Source organism: Zea mays, chromosome 7 (assembly GCF_902167145.1).
Source record: "Zea mays cultivar B73 chromosome 7, Zm-B73-REFERENCE-NAM-5.0, whole genome shotgun sequence".
Taxonomy (NCBI): domain Eukaryota; kingdom Viridiplantae; phylum Streptophyta; class Magnoliopsida; order Poales; family Poaceae; genus Zea; species Zea mays.
This window is the reverse complement of record NC_050102.1, coordinates 109,003,464-109,026,263: the sequence shown is the minus strand read 5'-3', so window position 1 is coordinate 109,026,263 and position 22,800 is coordinate 109,003,464. Positions and strand designations below refer to the sequence as shown.

The 22,800-nt window shown below is 55.6% G+C and overlaps 2 pseudogenes; both read right to left on the bottom strand.

Annotated features, from left to right (window-relative positions):
- Window positions 1-6,580: 6,580 nt before the first annotated feature.
- On the bottom strand, window positions 6,581-6,680 carry LOC111589893 (uncharacterized; annotated as a pseudogene).
- Window positions 6,681-6,791: 111 nt separating this feature from the next.
- On the bottom strand, window positions 6,792-7,004 carry LOC111589883 (uncharacterized; annotated as a pseudogene).
- Window positions 7,005-22,800: the final 15,796 nt, after the last annotated feature.

The following is a 22,800-nucleotide window of genomic DNA, read 5'->3' as shown; positions in this document are numbered from 1 at the left end:
TCTCTAGCCACTTGGCGGTTATTGCGCTAACACTTAACCAAGTTTTTGTGGCTTAAGTTTTGAAGTTTTACAGGATCACCTATTCACCCCCTCTAGGTGCTCTCAGTAAGCGGCAAGGCTGACCGAGCCGAGGGACTCCTACGCCTCCGGGATACGGATACCTCACTCATCACCTTCTGCAAAAAGTAACTCTCGCTCGGATAAGCGATTCTGCTACCGACGAACAAGTCCGGATACTCGAAACAAGAGGAAAGGAAACACAGCTTTATAACACGACAATAAGATGTTTAGGCCTCGGCCGCCGAAAAAAAACATACGCATACTACAGACAAACTGTTCCTGCAGGTTCAGACATCGGCAGAGGGAGCAGCAGCACCCTCAGCGTCGTTTCCACCCTCAGTAGATCCTAGCCCAGCCTCGGACGGGGACTCGGACAGAAGGATCTCCACCTCGGAGGAGGACGCCAGCACCGCGCTCGGGCCCTCACGGTCAGGTTCTCCGCAAGGGTTCCGGCCCGAGCAGATGCCTCGGCTAGCCGCTCCGTAGCCTCAGCTAGTTGTCCCCCGAGGACCTCAGCCCGGCTCACGGCCTCGGCAGCATGACCCCAGGGTTGGTCCCGCAAGCGGACGACCTGGCCAAGTTCCTGCCGTCACCGCTGCACCTCCTCGGCTAGGGAAGCCACATGCTCCCGGGCCGACGAAGCCTCTTTTTGAGTCGACTCCGCCTCTGTCCACGCCGACGCCGCTGCCTCCGGCTCCAGCTCATCGCAGAGCGGCTGAAGGTTCTATAACTGAGCAAGAGAGGCCTTGAGTGGCAAGGCCGACCGAGCCGAGGGACTCCTACGCCTCGGGGATACGGATACCTCACTCGTCACCTTCCGCGTAGGGCAACTCACACTTGGTTAAGCAGTTCAGCTAGCCGACAGGCGAGTCCTAGTGCTCGAAATGAGGAAGAAACACGGCTTCACGCCCAAATACCCAGATGTTTAGGCCTCGACAGCCACAATGAACAAACACCCATGTTCAGGGTGCCATTACAAATGGGACTCCGGTTCCATTCCCGTGGGTATGAACAACCTCCACACCGGAGGGCCTGCGGGACAACAAACTCCAGGTGGCTCGCCGGCGACCACTGCACCAGCATCGACAATGACCTCTGCCTCGGGCGGCTAAACAGCAGCAGCGATGACCTCAGGGCAAACACTGATGTAAGAAGGCCCTCACCCACGTCCCCACTCAAGGGGCGAGGACAAGCCATCAAAGCCAAAGAGCCGGAGGTCTGACCGCGGGTCACGCTGATGGTCTCGTCGGCGGAGAAACCTCCTCTGGCGACCACCACCTCGGCACCGACGACAGCGCCCACCTGCACGCCAACGCTACACCAACGAATGGCGGCCGCCCCAGCCTGCACCGGCAGATCCCCTCTCAAGTCCTCGCGGACGGGCAGGCACTGACCTCCGCGCGGAGGCGTCGTGCCGGAGTGAGGACAAGAAAATCGAAGAACACGAACGCCGCCCATACGGCGTACGACGTCTTGGACAATCCCCCGGTGCGCACGGCGCAATAGTCACCCGTGCGGTAGATGGACGGCCACGCCCGGATCAGGCGGCAAGATGCAGCGTCAGAGGCCACGGCAGAGCCAGCTGAGCTAGCGAGCCAGGCACGCTGGAGCTGACGACGCTTGCGGCCGACCGGTCCCGCGTTGTCGGAGTTCGCCCCCCTCCACAAGGCCGATGAGCGCCGTCTCCCCTAAATGCTGAAGGAAGAGGCGGCCTGCCGGCCCGTGCGGGAGGTAGAACCCCGACTCAGCTCTCCCTCCACCATAGCAAGGATGATGAAGATCCTTGAAGCTGAGGGCGAGGCAGAGGCCGCAGCCCGGCTTGCTTCTCCCCACCACCGAACTGGTGGTCATCATCCTGGATGACCATTGGTGAGGGAATGCAGCCGGGCTGCATGATGAAAATCCTTGAAGCCGAGCGATGGCTGAAGGGTGCCAACCCCCGTGAGGTCGCGCTCCTCCAACGGCAGCAAGACGAAGGCAACGCGGGTGCCCCCCATCCGGGGGCTCGGAAGGTGGAAGGGCGCGATGCATGAGGGGAGTACGAAGGCATGTCCACCGCCCGGGGGATCGACCCTTTTTTAAAAAGGCGGCTCTCCCCACTTGCATCCCAAGCGTCGCGAGCAAAGTCTTCACCGACGTGCTCTAGGGTCCTCCCCCTACGACACGGGGGCTGGGTCCCACACGTCATGCAAGCTGACCCGAAACAGAAGAAGCCAAACCGCCGCACGCGGAGCGTGTAACCACCCCGCGGTTACAAGCACTCCTCCATCCTCGCCGAAACCAGCGGTCGAAAGGGCGGACCACCGTGCAGGTGGCGTGCAACCACACCGCAGTGGCGCACCCCTTCGGCTTCGTCGCATCCAGCATGGAGGCCCAGGCCCACACGTCATGTAACCGGCGCGCCAGTTACTGCGTGCAAGATACCGCACCGCCACTTGCGCCAATACCGCGTCTTCTCGACTGTGGAACCAGTACCGCGACTCAAGGCAACCCTGTGCACGGCCCAACAGTGCCAATCGAGCACAACGATCACAGGCCAGTCAGCCGCGGGAGGAGGCACGATGGTTGATATGGCCAAAAGTGGACCGGCAGTAATGGCGGCAGCAGATGAGCGGAAGCAGCGGTCAAATCACCTGCAGGCTCGCGTCCCCTCCTGGAGCGGCAGGGGAGCCCTCTCCCACGGCGTGAAGACGACGTGCCCGTGTTCCGTTCCTCGAACGACTCGAGCACGCGCGACGGCCGCCCAGCAAACCGCCCGTCCCATCGCATTAACTCCTCGGCAGGGCAAGCGACACCTTTGGCATGCGAAGCGAGCGTCGTTTCACCTCCGCCATGATGACCGCGTCAAAAAAGGTGCGCCACGCCGTTTAAATTCATATCCTTTTCCTCTTCCCCTTTATCTCTCTTGCTACAGGGACCGGGAAAGGGGATATTTCGAAAGGGATCCTTCTCCGCGAAAGAAGCGGGCCCCGAGCCCTCCTACTGATCAGGGGTTCGAAGGCTGGCCCCTCGGAAGGTTTCGACGGCCGCCCCAGAGCACTTGGGCTTCAAGCTCATTACTGATCAGGGGTTCGAAGGCTGACCCCTCGGAAGGGTTCGACAGCCGCCTCAGAGCACTCGGGCTCCGCGCCCACTACTGATCAGGGGTTCAAAGGCTGGCCCCTCGGAAGGGTTCGACAGCCGCCCCAGAGCACGCGGAGCGAGGGATGACTCTAGGTACGTCCGTTACATGGCCGAGGCTCGGGCTACGCTCCCGAGGTACCCTAGGACATTTTCGAGACCAGCAGGAGCGATTTTGTAATGGAATCCCATCAGAGAGAGGCATCGAGCCCTCAGACCCTATCGAATGGGTCTGGGTCCGGCAAATCACCTACAGGTACTTTTGGAGCGCGCCTCTGGGCCACTAGCCGACCCTTATCGAACGGGGCTCGAGCGTCCACTCGGATCACCCGTTAGCAACTCATTGGAGACACCATGTTCGGCGCCCTCCGAGGGCAACATGGCGCTTTCCCCCCTTCCTCATTGCGGAAAGGCGACGAAGGGGCGTATAATAAAAGTCGAGACAGTCCTTGATCGTCCTCTCACTCCATGCAGAGGCTCGGGGGCTGCTCTCGCAACCCGGCTACAGCCAAACCGTTGACAGCGTCAACAAACCAGCCTAAAAACTCGGAACCTGACCATGCACCCGGGCTACAATCAGGTCGCATGAGGGAACAACCAGGCCGGCCAAGGCATCACGAAAGGCATTAAGACCTCAGAGGAGTCAAACCACTCCTCCGAGGCCTCGGGGGCTACACCCGGCGGGTGCGCTCGCGCGCACTCGCCGGAACAAAGTGTAACCGACAAAGGCCGGTCCCCTCGCAAAAAAGTGCGCGGCAAAGCCTCCAAGCGAGTGCCAACACTCCCTTTGAGGCTCGGGGGCTACTGTCGGGTACCGTAATTAGGGGTACCCCCAACACTCCTAAACACGGCTGGTAACCACCATTAGTACAAGCTGCAGAGACTGATGGGCACGATTCAGGTCAAGGCTTTGTCTACCCAAGGGGCGCAATCTCGCCTCGCCCGAGCCCAGCCTCGGGCTGGAACTGTAGCCCCGGACGAAGTTACGTCTCGCCCGAGGGCCTCCTTAGGCAGTGGGCGCACCCTCGGCACGCCCGAGGCCCAACTCGAGCAGGCTTCGTCGAGAAGCAACCTTGCCAAATCGCCTCTCCAACCGACCGTATCGCAGGTGCATTCAATGCAAGGATCGCCTGACACCTTATCCTGACACGCGTGCCTTAGTCGGCAAGGTCGAAGTGACCGCAGTCACTTCGCCCTTTCACTGACCGACCTGACAGGAAAATAGCGCCGCTCGCTCCACTCCGACTGCTGTGCCACCCACCAGGATGAGGCTGACAACAGCCAAGTTCAGCCTCAGGCGCAAGAGGATGCTCCGCCTCGTCCGACCCCAGGGCTCGGCCTCAACCTCGGCCTCGGAAGGTGGTCTCCGCCTCGCCCGACCCAAGGGCTCGGCCTCAACCTCGGCCTCGAAAGGTGGTCTCCGCCTCGCCCGACCTCAGTGCTCGGCCTCGGGAGAAGTCTCCTCCTCGCCCGACCTTGGGCTCGGACCGACCGCGCCATGGGGGATACATCATTACCCTACCCCTAGCTAGCTCAGCTACGGGGAACAAGACCGGCGTCCCATCTGGCTCGCCCCGGTAACGAGTAATGATGGCTCCCCGCATGCGTCCATGACGACGACGGTTCTCAGCCCCCTACGAAAGCAGGGAAACGTCAGCAAGGTTCCAGCAGCACCAACAGCTGTACTTCTACAGGGCTCAAGCACTTCTCCGACGGCCACGTTATCGCCTACGCAGGGCTCAAGCACTTCTCCGACAGCCACGTTATCGGATTAGGATCGAGCCTTATTTCTATTTATTTTTGAACTATAAATAATTTAGAGCCCTAATAAATTATGAAGAAGCATTTGGATCACGATCCATTATCACCCCTACAGGTAGGTGGCTGGTGGAGATCGCTAGCCTAATCCTCGAACTCGTCGAAGTCCTGAAACTCCTAGAGAATATATATATTAGAAAAATATAAACATAGACCCATATTACTTTGTCAAAACTAAAGTCATATTGTTCTTATGGTTGTACTAATTTTTTGAATGATTACTCCATAGTATTATGATTCACAGTTGCATCACAATCAACCAAGTGTAAGGGGTGTTTGGTTTCTAGGGACTAATTTTTAGTCACACCATTTTATTCTATTTAGTTCCTAAATTACCAAATACGGAAACCAAAACATTATTTTAGTTTCTCTATTTGACAATTTAGAGACTAAAATATAATAAAATTGAGGGACTAAAAATTAGTCCCTAAAAACCAAACACTCCCTAACATCAAGTTATACATCTACCCAATACCTCATTATAAGTAGAAGGTAAAATGTCTAAGCATTCTACCCTTTCATAAATCCCAGGTATCACGAACAATAATATAAATGTAATCCTTACACTACTGAAATCTGGCTCTTTACCGTGTGCCAAGTGTTTTGTCGTGTGTTTTTTGGGCATTAGAAAAAGAAGCTCTTTGTCGAGTGCCAACCAAAAAACGCTCGGAAAAAAATACTCGGCAAAGAGCTTCTTTGCCGAGTGTTTTTTCGACACTAGCCAAAAACAATTTTCAAATCACATTCTGAAGCAGTAAATTAATTCAAATAAAAAAGTTTTCAACTACAAAGTTTTATAACTCATCAAGGTGTATATTTTTTGTTTTGGTCATTTCTTCATATAACAAAACAAATGTAAATTTGTCACAAAATTTATATATATGTCTTTTGTAGACCTCAAAAAGTTATGCAACTTTTAGTTGATAACCTTTGATTTGAATTAATCTAGTGTATCAAACAATCAATTTACACTCGGTTTGTTATATTATGTGAGGAAGAAAAAAAATGTAATTTAGACACAACGAGATAAGGATAGAGTTATAAAAGAGGTCACACGTGAGAAGGAGGTCATAACTTGATATCACATCGGTCATGACTTTTGCTGGCAGATGGGTGCCTCCCCCAATTAAAAAAATTTGTTTTTTCGGTTTTTTCGATTTTAGTGCTTTTTTACGAGTGTTTTACATTTACCGAGTTTTCGATAAAGTACTTGGCAAAGAGTTCTTTGTCGTTGACTTTTTTTTGTCACGTACCCTTTGTCAAGTGTGGCATTCGATAAACGATTTGCCGAGTATATTTCTAGCTTTGTGGAGTGTCGGTGGTACTAGGCAAAGCCGCTAAATCCAGTAGTGTTAGGCTCACATATTAAGATACAATGCCAGTAATTTAAGTGAATGGAACATTAAGATGGCCAAGGAAACACTTGCCTTTTACCGAGAGAGTAGTGGCACGTCTTGATATATTGATCTTCAAGTCCACAAATGAATCTCGCCTAAGGGTCACAACCGTCCAACACACCCATATATCCAAACAAACTACAATGCCCGTGCGTTACGACAGTACAATCATATTTAATACCTATAAAACGCAAATTTCATATTAAAGTGGATATGGTCCAGATATCAGATATTAAACTGATAACAACAAATATTATATTTTATCTTAGCCATAGGCTGAGAAATATATGAGTTGAAAAGAAGCATCACCCCCCTTTTTTCATATCTTGCTCGGTCGCTCATCCTCCTACAGCTAGCGAGATGGTACTATAGCCCATTGTTAGGCGAGAAGCGAGGAGAGGACCAAACTAACTACGCGCTTCGCAATGTCGCACGATGAATGAAACTGGTGTTTTAAAGTAGTAGAGACTTGCATCACATAATTATATTTGATACCTATAAAAAATAAATTTAATATTAAAGTGAACATATGGTCCACATATGAGACATTGAACTGATAATAAGAACAAATATTACATTTTGTCTTAGCCAAAAGGCTGAGAAAGATGAGTTGAAAAGGAGTCTTACTCCCTTTTTTGTAGCTCGTTCAGTCGCTTGTCATCCTTCAGATAGCGAGGTGGTATTACGTGGGAGCGCTGTGTTGTGTGTCTTTCTGTCGTGTTGAGCTTAAGTGGTTTCTTATGACCTATCTGGTATAACAACGCATTAGGTCCATTGTTAAGCATGAAGCGAGGGAAATAGACCTATGCTTTTGGCACGTGACACACCACACACGAAACTGATGTTTTAAATGAGTAGAGATAAGTGCAAATAAGAAAAACAGTACAACAAATATTGAGACCGAAAAAAGGTGTAGAAATCGATGGTTTATGCTGCTACGATGATAAGGGCGCAAAAATCATCAAAAATATAAATACAGATAAAAAGATATGCAAGCCTTTAGTTTTCAAAAATTATAAATAAAAAAGTAGATGCATATATAACATACAGTAGATGGTCGGACAAGGAAAAAAGAATATCGATATACAAAGCCAAACAAATTAATAAGTTACTTTAATAATAAAATTTTACGTGCAGTGTCAGAGAAATAAGGATAATTAGATAATACACCGCTGACACAATATAAAATAAGTGTTAAAATGCATGGTCCGCATATTAATTCTCCATGTATGATGCAAAAAATAAATGTGGCCAAGGATCTAGATGACGTATATAGGAAGCAAAACTGAAGGGATTGAATTATCTCTGTGACACGTATGAATGATTGATTAGTTTGCATAGACGGTGGAATAATATGTAGATGAAAGCTACGTTGATCAGGTCATGACAAAGATAATTCATTAATCATGATATGCAGGTGTCATGGGGTAGGGCTGGTGTCATGGGTTAGAGGTGGATATCAAGCCAGCTCGGCTCGTTCGAGCTGGTTTGTTAAGATAACGAACTACAGAACCATCTCGGAGCTGGCTCATTTAGCTTGTGAGTCAGAGCCTAAAAATATGTGTATAATAATCATTTTTAGTTAATTTTAAACTAATTTAACAATATAAAATAGTTATTATACTCATAGTTTCATAGACCACATCAATGTAACACTAAATTAACACAACCCGTCACTCATCAATTCATTATTTTCACACACATGTTCAGCAGTTTACCAACACTTATATTCGCACAGATCAATTCATCAATCATTAGTTTAACTCATATGCCATAGATGTTGGATAAATGTGGGCTTGGACAATTAATATTCAATAATAGTCAATGCTAATGATCCACTTTAAATATTATGGTGTACTAATAAATTAGCACCGTATTAGAAGTTTAAAAGACAAATCAATCAACTTAAATCTATTGAGAAGTCGAGAAAATAATGAAGGACTGCCGCGTGTGCGTCTCGCCTGGCTCGTGGCTCGTGGTTCGTGGCCGCCGATCGGACCTTGGTCAGAATATTTCTTTCAAATGGTTGCACATTTTATCTGGAGTGATGACCGTCCGTTTTATGTGCTTCGTCTACATCCTGTTCTTCGTCGTCTTTGTGTTGCTGTTCTTCTTCCGGTGACCGTTCGAGGGACTGCATTGCGTACATCTTTCTGCATCGACTTTGTACGGCTACATCGAACACGAGATGTCTCGTGTGAATGGAGCCACTGATACCTTGAGCATGGGTCCCTCCACAGGGTGCTTTCTGTTCTTCGTATTTGTGCATGTTTTATTGATGTTTGCTGTTTATGCGAGTAGTTATACGTACATGCATATATATGTCATCACATATATCACACTGTTTTTCTGGATTAAATTAAAACTGAAAATGCCTAAATTTCTAACAATAGACATCACACGTACATATAACATGTTCATCAATTGTTACGTAAATAATATGTATATAGTTTTGTTTTGCTGAAATGTGATAGCTCGTTTAGCTCATGAGCTGGCTAGTTAATAAACCGATATGGCTCGTTAATGAACTGAGCTAGGATGCTAGCTCAGCTCGTGAAAAAATTTAAACGAGCCAAACTGAGCTGAGCTAACCACGAACTTAACGAGTCGGCAAGCCACGAGTATTTTGTCCAGCCCTACACGGTAAAAGATATAAAGACATTAGATAATATAAAGAAAAAAGGGTGACGTGACTAGTACAGAATTGAGCTTTAGCAGTAAACCTGAATTAAAGGAGCCCCTGCGCGAGTCATGATAAGGATCAAAACACTCTCTATCCAATCTCTCAAAACACCAAAACACCAAATCCTTATCCAATCTCACAAAACACCAAAACCCACAAATGAGATGCTCTCGAGCCCATGATTGATAAACACAAAGGAGCAACCGAAGCAACCAAAATCAAGCGCATGAGTGAAACATTCCAAAATCCGAAAATTGAGGATTCTACTCCGACAGAAATGAAAGAAAGTGCCCAAGCAAAAACACCGTAAAATAGACATCCGAAACTTCGAAAGCACTTGAAACAGTGAGGTACAGGAGAGCTCGATAATGATGCGCCGGTATTGCTGGGCCACCAATGCTGCTCTACGCACGGGCAGTGCTGCGGCTGTTTGCTGCCAGCAGCCTGAACCATAGCTTCAAGAGACAAAAATGACCCAATCAAACTCCGATTTAGTTAAAATTTTGCATACATCAACCCTTCGACTTTGCTTCATGGTTGGCCTTCGACCCTTCCTGCATCAAATGGGTAAAACCAGTTTATAGAGTCATCATCATCCTCGGCCCAACTTTAGCAAATAGTGGATTTGCTTGATGTTGATGCCTCAATAGAGGAGTTACTGCAAACATCAGAGCGACAGAGCCTATCCAAGCAATGTTTGGACCGATTTCTTTCGTTGTTCTTCCTGTTGAACCGCGACGAGGTCTTGGCAAGTGGAAGAAGCCACCGGTATCACTGCTCGTCAGGCTTAGGCGCCTTTAAAGACCGCTATCGTCAAGAAATGCAGCATGCTGAACCAGCAGGCATCATTTGTGGACCTTGAAAACAGATTAGGAATGATGGATCTAGACACTTGAGGCCGAACTACTCATAGTAGATAAAGTCATCCAATCTGGAGAAACGAGAGTTGCTAAATTTAAGCAATAAAAGCAACTTTTGATCGAGAGCATGGTGACAATGTTGGAAGAAATTGAAGCCTTGAGCCAGTAGATCATGAGTGGCGACAACGAGAAGGACCGCGCCACCATCCATGAAGCTGATCAACAGTTCAGCACCAGTGATCGGCACTCCGCACGCTCTAGAATTTCTTGCCACAATCATAAATGGTCCATGAGACATCATGCTCCCACCTGTACCTGACTTCTATCCCTGAAATCGATCATGTATGTAACTTTCTTTCCCTGTAACTGTGTTATGGTCTTGCCTCATGAGTAAAAGTCAAAGTATGCATATCTCTTTAACAACGATGGCTACATCAGCTTGCCTTTTTCTTCTTCTTCCTTATTCTAATTTCTCACATATGTATTTTTATTCTAAAGGTGATGATGATACATCGACTAAATGCTTTTTAGACTGATGGTAATATTGTTGTCGCCGATCTAGGCACCAATCACCGCGAGGTGTACCGGCAGCGATGCTATCTGCGGCAGCGCGGACGATCCGCGGCCTAGGGCCAGACGATCCACGATCTGCGGTAGTAGCGGAGTCTTCTTTGCGTTGAGCCGGATAGTCCACGCCTAGTAGCTGGAAGGTCCACGTGTGCACAGAGGCAACGGTGTTCGCCAACAGCACCTAGATCTGACACCACGGGAGGGACCCCGTTAAAGAGGAGAGATCCTAGGGTTTGTCTTTGCATCGGTAGGCCACCCAAGATGCCTCTAGACAACGTAGAGTCGAAAAGAGGTAAAGATTGAGGTGAAGAAGGCTACGTTATTGTCTACTCCTAAGGCAAAAGTAAAGAAACAGAAGATATATTGATTTGATTCGATTGTTTATTGATCAACCGGCCGTACCACTTCAAATATATAAGGGGGAGGTCTGGACCCGTTCCTAGGCGTCCTCCAACAACTTCCAAGAGTTCAGAGGGATAAACATGCATGGAGATGGAAGCTTAATTCGCCTGATTTGATCTAATCACGGACTGTGTGCGCCTAAGAGCAGACAGTACGGAGGCCGGACCGTCCGGGCCTCAGGACCAGACCGTCTGGCCGTGCCTAGTGCCACAAATGGTGCTCAACACATGCACTGCCTTTTGGGGAATCTGAGCGAACCAAGAGCACTAGTGCAGGCTGGAATCAACTCGATGTGACAACATCGGTTTTCCTAAGCATCTTGCCACATACTAGGATGATATTGCTTTAGAAATGACCATTTAGCACCTTGGGTAGGTTCTCACCTTGCAAAGTTTGCAACATGTAGGCATTACTAGCTTTAACTTGTGTGATTCTGTAAGGGCCTTCCCTGGCTTGGTGACCATTTGTCGAACTTTGGTCTCTGCTTCTTAGTGGCAAGACAGTCTTCCACACGAGGTGTCTAACCCGGAATGATTTAGCCTTGACCTTCTTGTTGTAAGCTTTAGCAACCATAATCTTGTCTTTCTCGATATCTCCTAGAGCCACCAATCTCTTGTCGGTTACTTCATCAATATTGTCCATCATCAAGTTATATTAATCTCCGACTGCTGGATCGTTCTGCCTGGCACACCTAACAACATTTATGTTTATCTCCACAGGCAAAACAACTTCTTGTCCATAAACAAGCTCAAAAGGAGTGACTTTAGTAGCACAGTGCTTAGATATTCTATGAGCTCACAAAGACTCGGACAAAACCTTATGCCAATGCCTATGATAATCGGATATCTTCTTCTTTATAAGGCTAATCAATGTCCTGTTACTAGACTCGACCTATCCATTGGCTTGATCATAATATGGAGATTAATTTAGCAACTTGATCTTATATAATTCAGCAAACTCACATACCTCCTTTGACATAAAAGAAGTCCACTACAACAGCTACAGTCATTTTCGGCGGCCAGGAGCCGCCGAAAATAAGCCAGTTCCCGCCGAAAATAAGCTATTTTCGGCGGCAAAAGGCTTATTTTCGGCGGCTCCTGGCCGCCAAAAAAAACTGGCCGAAAATAAGGCTTTACTTTCGGCGGCCAGGCCCTGGCCGCCGAAAATAGCTTATTTCCGGCGGCTGGCTTCCTGGCCGCCGAAAATAAGCTATTTTCGGCGGCCAGGGAGCCAGCTGCCGGAAATAAAAAAAAACCGAAAATAAAAAACCTTATTTTCGGCGGCCAGGGGGGCCGCCGAAAATTACTAATTTCAGAGCAAAAAAATTGAAAAAAAACGAAAAATAACAGAATTTCATACAATCACAGAAATTCCATACAATAACAGAAAATTCATACTTGAGTTCACAACATAAAACTTGAGTCCATACAAATATAAAGTCCACAAATAGTCCATACAAACATAAAGTCCACAAATAGTTCATTACAACACAGTTGTCGGGGACCATAATTAGGGGTACCCTCAAGACGCCTAATTCTCAGCTGGTAACCCCCATCAGCATAAAGCTGAGAAGGCCTGATGGGCACGATTAAGTCAGGGATCAGTCCACACGAGTGACTCGATCACGCTTCACCCGAGCCTAGCCTCGGCCGAAGGCAGCCGACCTCGAGAGACTTCCGTCTCGCCCGAGGCCCCCTTTTTATGGCGGACACATCACCGGCTCGCCCAAGGCCTTGGCTTCGCTCAGAAGCAACCTTGACTAAATCACCACACCGACTGACCAAATTGCAGGGGCATTTAACGCACAGGAGGCCTGACACCTCTATCCTGACACGCGCCTCCGGCAGAGCCGAGGTGACCGCCGTCACTCCACCGCTCCACTGGCCAGTCTGACAGAAGGACAGCGCCGCCTGCGCCACTCCGACTGCAGCGCCACTCGGCAGAGTAAGTCTGACAGGCAGTCAGGCCTCGCCAAAGGCGCCACGGCGAACTCCGCTCCGCCCGACCCCAGGGCTCGGACTCGGGCTAAGACCCGGAAGACGGCGAACTCCGCTCCGCCCGACCCCAGGGCTCGGACTCGGGCTAAGACCCGGAAGACGGCGAACTCCGCTCCGCCCGACCCCAGGGCTCGGACTCGGGCTAAGACCCGGAAGACGACGAAACTCCGCCTCGCCCGACCCCAGGGCTCGGACTCCGCCCTGGCCTCGGCCGAACGACTTCCGCCTCGACCGACCCCTTGGCTCGGGCTCGGCCACGGCAACGGAAGGCAGACTCAACCTCGGCTTCGGAGGAAACCCCACGTCGCCCTGCCTAGGGCACAGACCGCCACGTCAACAGGAGGCGCCATCATCATCCCACCCCGAATCGACTCGGGTCACGGAGAACAAGACCGGCGTCTCATCCGGCCAGCTCCGCCAGAGAGGCAATGATGGCGCTCCACAAGCTCTATGACGACGGCGGCCCCTAGCTCTCTTACGGAAGCAGGACAACGTCAGCAGGGACTCGACCGCTCCAACAGTTGTCCCTCCATCAGGCTCCGCCGCACCTCCAACAGCCACGACATCACGCCAGCAGGGTGCCCAGATCTCTCCGGCTGCCACATTGGCATGTACCTAGGGCGCTAGCTCTCCCTCCGCTAGACACGTAGCACTCTGCTACATCCCCATTGTACACCTGGATCCTCTCCTTACGACTATAAAAGGAAGGACCAGGGCCTTCTCAGAGGAGGTTGGCCGCGCGGGACCGAGGACGGGACAGGCGCTCTCTTGGGGCCGCTCGCTTCCCTCACCCGCGTGGACGCTTGTAACCCCCCTACTGCAAGCGCACCTGACCTGGGCGCGGGACGAACACGAAGGCCGCGGGACTTCCACCTCTCTCACGCTCGGCTCCGGCCGCCTCGCCTCTCCCCCCTTCGCGCTCGCCCACGCGCTCGACCCATCTGGGCTGGGGCACGCAGCACACTCACTCGTCGGCTTAGGGACCCCCCTGTCTCGAAACGCCGACAGTTGGCGCGCCAGGTAGGGGCCTGCTGCGTGCTGACGAACAGCTCCCCGTCAAGCTCCAGATGGGCAGTCTCCAGCAACCTCTCCGGCCCGGGACGGTGCTTCGTTTCGGGACTCTTGAGTTCATGTCCTTCGACGGCAGCTACGACATGACACTTCTTCCACCGCCGCGCGACTACGACAATGGCGGCCGACAACCCGCCCGCCGGCGGCGGAATCGACGACGTCTACCCCGCGTGGTGGAAGAGCAACATTCGGGCTCGCTCCGTTCTCTCCCCCGCCAACGGAGGAGGAGGCGGGGCCGTCAAGGCCAGACGGGAGGCCACGCTTCGCTGGCCGTCGAGCGAATCGACGCCCCCGACGCCCCGACGGAAGGCACGCCGGACGTCGACCTCGCGTTCGAGACGGAGGCAAGCGCCGTCCCCCCGCGGCACGCTGACCCCGAGCAAGAAGACGACGCCGGCGCGCTCGCGGAAAGCCTGCAGGACGTCGCCCTCGAACCAGAGACGACGGCGCAACCAGTCCCCGATGTGACTACGTCGCTCCTCGTCGACCAAAAGGTAACGACTAACTCCCATCTTGCGTCATTTCGACTCGGCCTCAACCCGCCAAACGACCTCGTTTTGGCGGGCGCTCTCATTGAGGCGAGTGCAACCCCACTGAGGTTCTGTATGTGGTCGCCTTGGGACCGACTGACGGACGTCTCGACCTACGGGCCCTCCGGGTCCGAGGAAGATGACGATCCCAGCATCGGTTGGGATTTCTCCGGACATGGCAACCCCAGTGCCATGCGGGACTTCATGACCGCATGTGACTACTGTCTATCCGACCGTTCCGACGGAAGCCGCAGCCTCGGTGACGAGAGCTGCGGCCCAAGCCGCGAATGTTTCCACATCGAGCTAGGGGATCCCACCGAAGGCAACCATCTTGGCATGCCGGAGGATGGTGATCTCCCTAGGCCGGTGCCTCGCGCCGACATCCCACGGGAGCTAGCTGTGGTCCCCGCTCCGGCGGGGGGTTACAACCCACAACTCGAGCAAGTCCGCGAGGCGCAGGCCAGGCTCAACGAGGGAACAGGGGCGCTTGAGCCGATCCGTCGGGACGCCGGACAGGCATGGGTGGGCCAACCCCTGGCCGGAGAAATACGTCATCTGCCCCAAGGTCTCCAGCACCGCGTCGCCAACGACGTCAGGATCAGGCCGCCGCCCGCATCCAGCGGGGTCGGTCAGAACCTGGCGACCGCAGCGATGCTCATCCGCGCGATGCCGGAGCCGTCAACCACCGAGGGGCGGCGAATCCAGGGAGAACTCAAGAATCTCCTGGAAGGCGCTGCGGCCCGGCGGGCCGAGAGCACTGCATCCCGGAGGCAAGGATATCCCTCGGAACCTCATGCCGCGACTTCCCGATTCATGCGGGAGGCCTCGGTCTACACCGGGCGCACGCGCAACACCGCGCCTGCGGCCCCGGGCCACCTCGGCAACGAGCACCATCGACGCGACCGTCGGGCTCACCTCGACGAAAGGGTGCGCCGAGGCTACCACCCCAGGCGTGGGGGGCGCTACGACAGCGGGGAGGATCGGAGTCCTTCGCCCGAACCACCCGGTCCGCAGGCCTTCAGTCGGGCCATCCGACGGGCGCCATTCCCGACCTGGTTCCGACCCCCGACTACTATCACAAAGTACTCGGGGGAAACGAGACCGGAACTGTGGCTCGCGGACTACCGCCTTGCCTGCCAACTGGGCGGAACGGACGACGACAACCTCGTCATCCGCAACCTCCCCCTGTTCCTCTCCGACACTGCTCGCGCCTGGTTGGAGCACCTGCCTCCGGGGCAGATTTCCAACTGGGACGACTTGGTCCAAGCCTTCGCTGGCAATTTCCAGGGCACATACGTGCGCCCCGGGAACTCCTGGGACCTTCGAAGCTGCCGGCAACAGCCGGGGGAGTCGCTCCGGGACTACATCCGGCGATTCTCGAAGCAGCGCACCGAGCTGCCCAACATCACCGACTCGGATGTCATCGGCGCGTTCCTCGCCGGCACTACTTGCCGCGACCTGGTGAGCAAGCTGGGTCGCAAAACCCCCACCAGGGCGAGCGAGCTGATGGACATCGCCACCAAGTTCGCCTCCGGCCAGGAGGCGGTCGAGGCTATCTTCCGAAAGGACAAGCAGCCCCAGGGCCGCCCGTCGGAAGAAGCTCCCGAGGCGTCTGCTCCGCGCGGCGCCAAGAAGAAAGGCAAGAAGAAGTCGCAATCGAAACGCGACGCCGCAGACGCGGACCTTGTCGCCGCCGCCGAGTATAAGAACCCTCGGAAGCCCCCCGGAGGTGCAAACCTCTTCGACAAGATGCTCAAGGAGCCGTGCCCCTACCATCAGGGGCCCGTCAAGCACACCCTCGAGGAGTGCGTTATGCTTCGGCGTCATTTCCACAGGACCGGGCCACCCGCCGAGGGTGGCAGGGCCCACGACGACGACAAGAACGAAGAATACCCAGCAGGGGGGTTCCCCGAGGTCCGCGACTGCTTCATGATCTATGGAAGGCATGCGGCGAATACCTCGGCTCGGCACCGCAAGCAAGAGCGCCGGGAGGTCTGCTCGGCGAAGGTGGTGGCGCCAGTCTACCTAGACTGGTCCGACAAGCCCATCACTTTCGACCGGGCCGACCACCCCGACCATGTGCCGAGCCCGGGGAAATACCCGCTCGTCGTCGACCCCGTTGTCGGCGATGTCAGGCTCACCAAGGTCCTGATGGACGGGGGCAGCTGCCTCAACATCATCTACGCCGAGACCCTCAAGCTTCTGCGCGTCGATCCGTCCTCCGTCCGAGCAGGCGCTGCGCCCTTCCACGGGATCATCCCTGGGAAGCGCGTCCAGCCCCTCGGGCGACTCGACCTCCCAGTCTGCTTCGGGACACCCTCCAACTTCCGAAGGGAGACCCTGACGTTCGAAGTGGTCGGGTTCCGAGGAACCTACCACGCCGTGTTAGGGAGGCCATGCTACGCGAAGTTCATGGCCGTCCCCAACTACACCTACCTGAAGCTCAAGATGCCGGGCCCCAACGGGGTCATCACCGTCGGCCCCACGTACAAACACGCGTTCGAATGCGACGTGGAGTGCGTGGAGTACGCCGAGGCCCTCGCCGAGTCCGAGGCCCTCATCGCCGACCTGGAGAACCTCTCCAAGGAGGTCCCAGACGTGAAGCGCCATGCCGGCAACTTCGAGCCAGCGGAGACGGTCAAGGCCGTCCCCCTCGACCCCAGTGGCAACACCACCAAGCAGATCCGGATCGGTTCCGGGCCCGACCCCAAATAGGAAGCAGTGCTCGTCGACTTTCTCCGCGCAAACGCCGACGTCTTTGCGTGGAGTCCCTCGGACATGCCCGACATACTGAGGGATGTCGCCGAGCACTCGCTGGATGTTCGGGCCGGGGCCCGATCCGTCAGGCAGCCTCTGCGCCTCGATCATTAAGGAAGGGTCGGCCTCGCCATGGCGGAGCCCGACCCTCCCTCGGGGGCTAAAAAGGGGGAACCCCTCTGCGTCAAGATCTTTTTAAATCAAAAAAGGGGGGGCCTCTTGCGTTCTCCCAGCTACGTTCTCCTGGCTATGTCAGAAGCCGGGTCTCGAGGAGCGAACGCGGGTTCATGAAAATGGCAAGGCCGATTGAGCCGAGGAACTCCCGTACCTCCGGGTTAGGGATACCTCACTCATCACCTGCCACGAAGAATGGTCCAACTCGAGAAGCCACTCTATTATCGACGAGCTAGGACGAACATGCAGACGGAAAGAGAGGAGAGTACGACTCCATGCAAGAAAGACAAAAGTGTTCAGGCCTCAGCGGCCGTGGTGAGACACACGTTCAACAAGAAACTGTTCAAGCGAGAATCAGGTGCCGCCTTGGGAAGGAGCCGCGCCTTCAACTCCACCCCCGCCATCGGTGGGGTCCATCTCGACCTCCGGTGACGCCGCAGGAGGAAGGACCTCCGCCTCAAAGGTAGTCGCCAGCACCGCGCTCGGGCCGGCGGCAACCGCGTCAAGCCGCTGCACCTCCGCTAGAGCAGCATCGTCTTCGTCAGGAAGACAGTACCCCTCACTAACCCGCTCCAGATCCACAACATAGTGAGAAGCGAGCACGGCGAAGGCCCGCCTGACGCCATGGTGTAGCGCTTCGCGGACTCTGCCGCGGGCGTGACCACCCAAGCCTCGAAGGCGGCTCTGAGGGGAGCTTCCTGAAGGGACGTCATCAGAGCCGAGGGCACGGTAAAAGTCCGAGACGGCCTCGGACATGGCCGCAAGGTCCGCCTCCCTCTGCTCGGCGGCCCCGGCAAGCGCCTCAGCAAGCGCCTTGGCGGACTCATCAAGGGCGGACTCAAGCTCTGCAAGTAGCCAGGAGAAATACCTCAAGCACAAGCAAGGGAAACGGACAAGAAAAAGAACTAGGGAGGACCAAGACGTACTCCCGGCTCGGGCACGGTGCTCCGAGGCTGCGACTTGGGTCGCAGCTAAGTCAGCCGCGAGGGCCTCGGCTCGGCTTTCGGCCTCGGCGGCCCGGTCTTGAAGTCGGTTCCGTTCCTCGACGACCCGGGCGAGCTCCGATCGCTGCTGTTGCGCCTCCGCACGCGCCGCTGCCGCCTCGGCTCTCAGGTCGGCGCATAGCAGCTGGAGATCCGCCACCTTGGCATCTTGCTGAGAAAGGCGCGTGGTAGCCCCGGCGAGCGAAGACCTCAGGGATCGCAGCGAGCCCCAGACATCAACCTCACGGCGGATGAACGACGACTTAGCGGCGCTCCGGTCCGTCAGATCCTGGGAAAGGGAAACAGGGCGTTACAGCGAGTATTACACAGAAGGAAGAAAGGGACGCCCGAAAACGCTACCTGGAGGATTTTGGGGACGTCTCTGCAGAAAACCTCCAGCGACGCCCGGAGCGACCCCACCGACGCCTCTGCGCGCTCGCGGAGCTCACCCCAGGACTGGTCCTCCTGCTCATCATCGAGAACGAAGACGGGGTCCGAGGCCTCGCGGGTCCGGAATCGGAGCAACGGGCGCCGGGCCTCGGGGCTCCGCCGCACAGCGAGGAGGCTGTCGCCCGGCTGGACAGATTGCGCGACCGCGCCCACCTCTTCTGGGGTCTTGGGCACCGACGCATCAGCCATCCCAGCGCTGGCGGCGGCTGGACACCCTTCGACAAGGACGGCGGCAGCCTCGACGGTGGCAGACGCCGGCATGACCGGCACGACAGGCGAACTCAGAGCCGCGTGGGCGTCAGCCGCCACCTCAACCACGATCGCCGCCTCGGCTGAAGAGCCGGCCTCGGGAGCCCGCTCCTCCGAGATTGGCGACGCCCGAACCCCCGATGTCGGGGTACCCTGCGAGAGGGTCGGTCGAATGGCGCTGGCCGCACAGTTCGGCGCCGTCTTGAGGGCCTTCCGGGGTGCCAGGTCGGTCTGGCCGTGACTTCGCTTGCTGGATAAAAAAGGAAGGGGATCACAACCAAAACATACGAATGGGAGGCCAAGACGAAGACATTCCGAGGTACTCACCCACTCCGGGCCATGATCCACCGCGCCTGGGGAGAGCCTTCTTGGAGCCCGGCTCTCGAAACGGCCGCCGAGGTCCGCTTCGCTGGCGCTTGGGGCGCCTGGGAGACAGGTTCCCCGGGCACGGCAGCGACGACCTGAGGGTCACTCCCGTCCGCTACCGGCACAAGCGGCGGCCTCTGGGAAACAGACGCCTTGGTCTGGACCTCCGGAACTACTTCAGCGGAGGGGTCAGGTGGCCTCTCGGTTCGCCCCCGCGCCTCGGGTCGGGAGCCCGACGCCCCGACTTCGGGGGCTGACGGAGTCGGTTCGCTCGGGGGCTGGCTCGACGGCTCTTGGCCATACCCCAGGCCGAGGCTGAGGCCGAGACGGGCGGCCATGCCGTCATCATCATCATCATCGTCGTCATCATCGTCGTCAGGCGTCTCCGGCGATGGCTCCCTCGGGAGTCCGTCCCTCTCCTGCTGGCGGCGGCGCTTCTCCAAGGCGTCCCGAGCCCGCCTCCGCTCACGAGCCCGGGCCTTCTCCGCGTCCTTCTTTTTCTTCTTCTCCTCCGCGGCAACCCGCCGTGCTGCACGGTCAACCGCGTCCTCCGGGACCCGTGGCAGGGAGGGTTTGTGACACCCCACATCCTAAAAGGAGGGGAGAAAGGAACCCGATCATAAGGACCTGGAGCAACAAGACATACGAAGAAGGGAGGAGCAAACGCTCACCAAAGTCACGCACCCCTGATCGGGGCGCATTCGAAGCTGGGAGTATGCGTGGGGGTCCGGCTTCCCCATCGCGGCCGACACCCGCCATTGGAGGGCGTCGAAAGGGAGAGGATCAGGGGACATTCGTGAGCCCTCCCAGTCGGCTTCCGGGGTCATCTCCCAGAGCGACAGCCGCCGCTCCGCCAATGGGAGCACCCTCCGACGGTGAATGGCGGCGATCACTCCCGCAGCAGTAAGTCCCCCCTCCCGCAACTCCTTCAGGGCCTGGAGAAGGGGCTCGAGATTTTTCTGCCTCTCGTGCGGGGTCCCGTGGCGCCAGGCGTCGGTGGCAGCTGTAACTACTCGCTGGGAAAATGGTGGGAGCAACTCACCGTCGTTCCGGAGGTAGAACCACCGGCGCTGCCACCCCTTGTTCGAAGACGCGAGAATGGCAGGAATGTACTGCGACGCCCGCGACTGCCTCAACAAGAGAATGCAGCCGCCGGCCCGCACCGCTGCACGGATCCTCCTCTCCCCCGTCGACAAGGCGAAAGGCTCGGCGAGGAAGAAGTAAGTCCACAAATCCCAATGGGGAGCAATCCCCAAGTACCCTTCGCATAGCGCTACGAAAATAGCGGCCTGCGAGATAGAGTTGGGGGAAAGGTTGTGCAACTCCACCCCGTAGTGGAATAAGATGGCCCGCATAAAGCGGCCCGCCGGCGCACCAAATCCCCGCTCATGGAAGGAGACGAAGCTCACAACATACCCCGGCGGTGGGGACGGAGCGGCTCCACCCACGGGAGGAATCCACTCCGGCCGCTGCTTGTCGGTGAGGGGGCGGAGTAAACCTTCGCCGACCAGCTCCTCCAGATCACTCGCCGTCACCATGGAGAAGGGCCACGGGTCGCGCGGGGGGATTATAGTCACTCGGTCCGCCATCACCAAGATGGAGAAGATGGCGGCGCGGGGGGCAGGGAAGGCGGTTTCTCTCTCCTCCGGCTAAAGTTTCCCGGGTAGCGAAAACCTGAAGGAAAAAGAAGGGAGCAGAGTGAAGAACCGTCACCGGGCCCCCTCTCGAGTATATGAAGGCCAGGGCAAAACCGTTTCCAGCACGCCACCTGGACCGGACACAGGATTCGAAAAACGTGAAGCGGCACAGCCGTTCCTCGAAACGGCTCGCACACGCGTAACGGCCGCCCCGCCGACCACTCGCCCTGTCGCATTAACTCCACGGCAGGACACGCGGCGCCTCTGGCGGGAGGAGCGCGCGACGCTTCACCTTCGCCGTAATAACCGCTTCAGAAAAGGTACGCCACATCGTCCGAATTCGTATCCTTTTCTGTTTTCCTCTTTCTCTATCTCTTGCAACAGGGACCGGGAAAGGGGGATACCCCGAAAGGGATCCTTCTCCGCGAAGGAACCGGGCTCCGAGCCCCCCATTACTGATCAGGGGTTCGAAGGCTGGCCCCCCGAGGGTTCAACAGTCGCCTCAGATCGCGTGGGCCCGACACCCACTACTGGTCAGGGGTTCGAAGGCCAGCCCCCCGAAGGGCTCCATGGCCGCCTCAGGCTACTCGGGCTCCGCGCCCATTACTGATCAGGGGTTCGAAGGCTGGCCCCCGAAGGGTTCACAGTCGCCTCAGACATCGAGCGAGGGATGACCAGGGGTACGTTCGATACATAACCGAGGCTCGGGCTGCGCTCCCGAGGTACCCTAGGACATTTCCGAGACCAGCGGGAACGATCTTGTAACGGAATCCCATCGGAGGGAGGCATCGAGCCCTCGGACCCCGTCGCCAGGGGACCGGGTCCGGCAAATCACCCGCAGGTACTTTTGGGCGTGCCTCTGGGCCCCTAGCCGACCCCCAACGAACGGGGCACGGACGTCCACTCGGATTACCCGCTTGCAGCTCACCGGAGACACCATGTTCGGTGCCCACCGAGGGTAACATGGCGTACTCCCCCCCTCCTCCTTGCGGAAAGGCGACGTAGGGGCGTATGTAAAAAGCCGAGTCTGTCCCTGATCGTCCTCTCGCCCTGTGCAGAGGCTCGGGGGCTGCTCTCGCAAAAACCGGCTCCGGCCAAATCGTTGACAGCGTCAACATACCAGCCCGAGAGCTTGGGCCCCGACCGTGCACCCGGGCTACGGCCAGTTCGCATGAGGGAACGACCAGACCAGCCAAAGTATTAAGACCTCGAAGGAGTGTAACCACTCCTCCGAGGCCTCGGGGGCTACACCCGGCGGGTGCGCTCGCGCGCACCCACCGGAACGAAATGCAACCGAGAAAGGCTGGTCCCCTTGCAAAAAAGTGCGACAAAAGCCTCCAAGCGAGTGCTAACACTCCCTTCGAGGCTCGGGGGCTACTGTCGGGGACCATAATTAGGGGTACCCTCAAGACGCCTAATTCTCAGCTGGTAACCCCCATCAGCATAAAGATGAGAAGGCCTGATGGGCACGATTAAGTCAGGGATCAGTCCACACGAGTGACTCGATCACGCTTCACCCGAGCCTAGCCTCGGCCGAAGGCAGCCGACCTCGAGAGACTTCCGTCTCGCCCGAGGCCCCCTTTTTATGGCGGACACATCACCGGCTCGCCCAAGGCCTTGGCTTCGCTCAGAAGCAACCTTGACTAAATCACCACACCGACTGACCAAATTGCAGG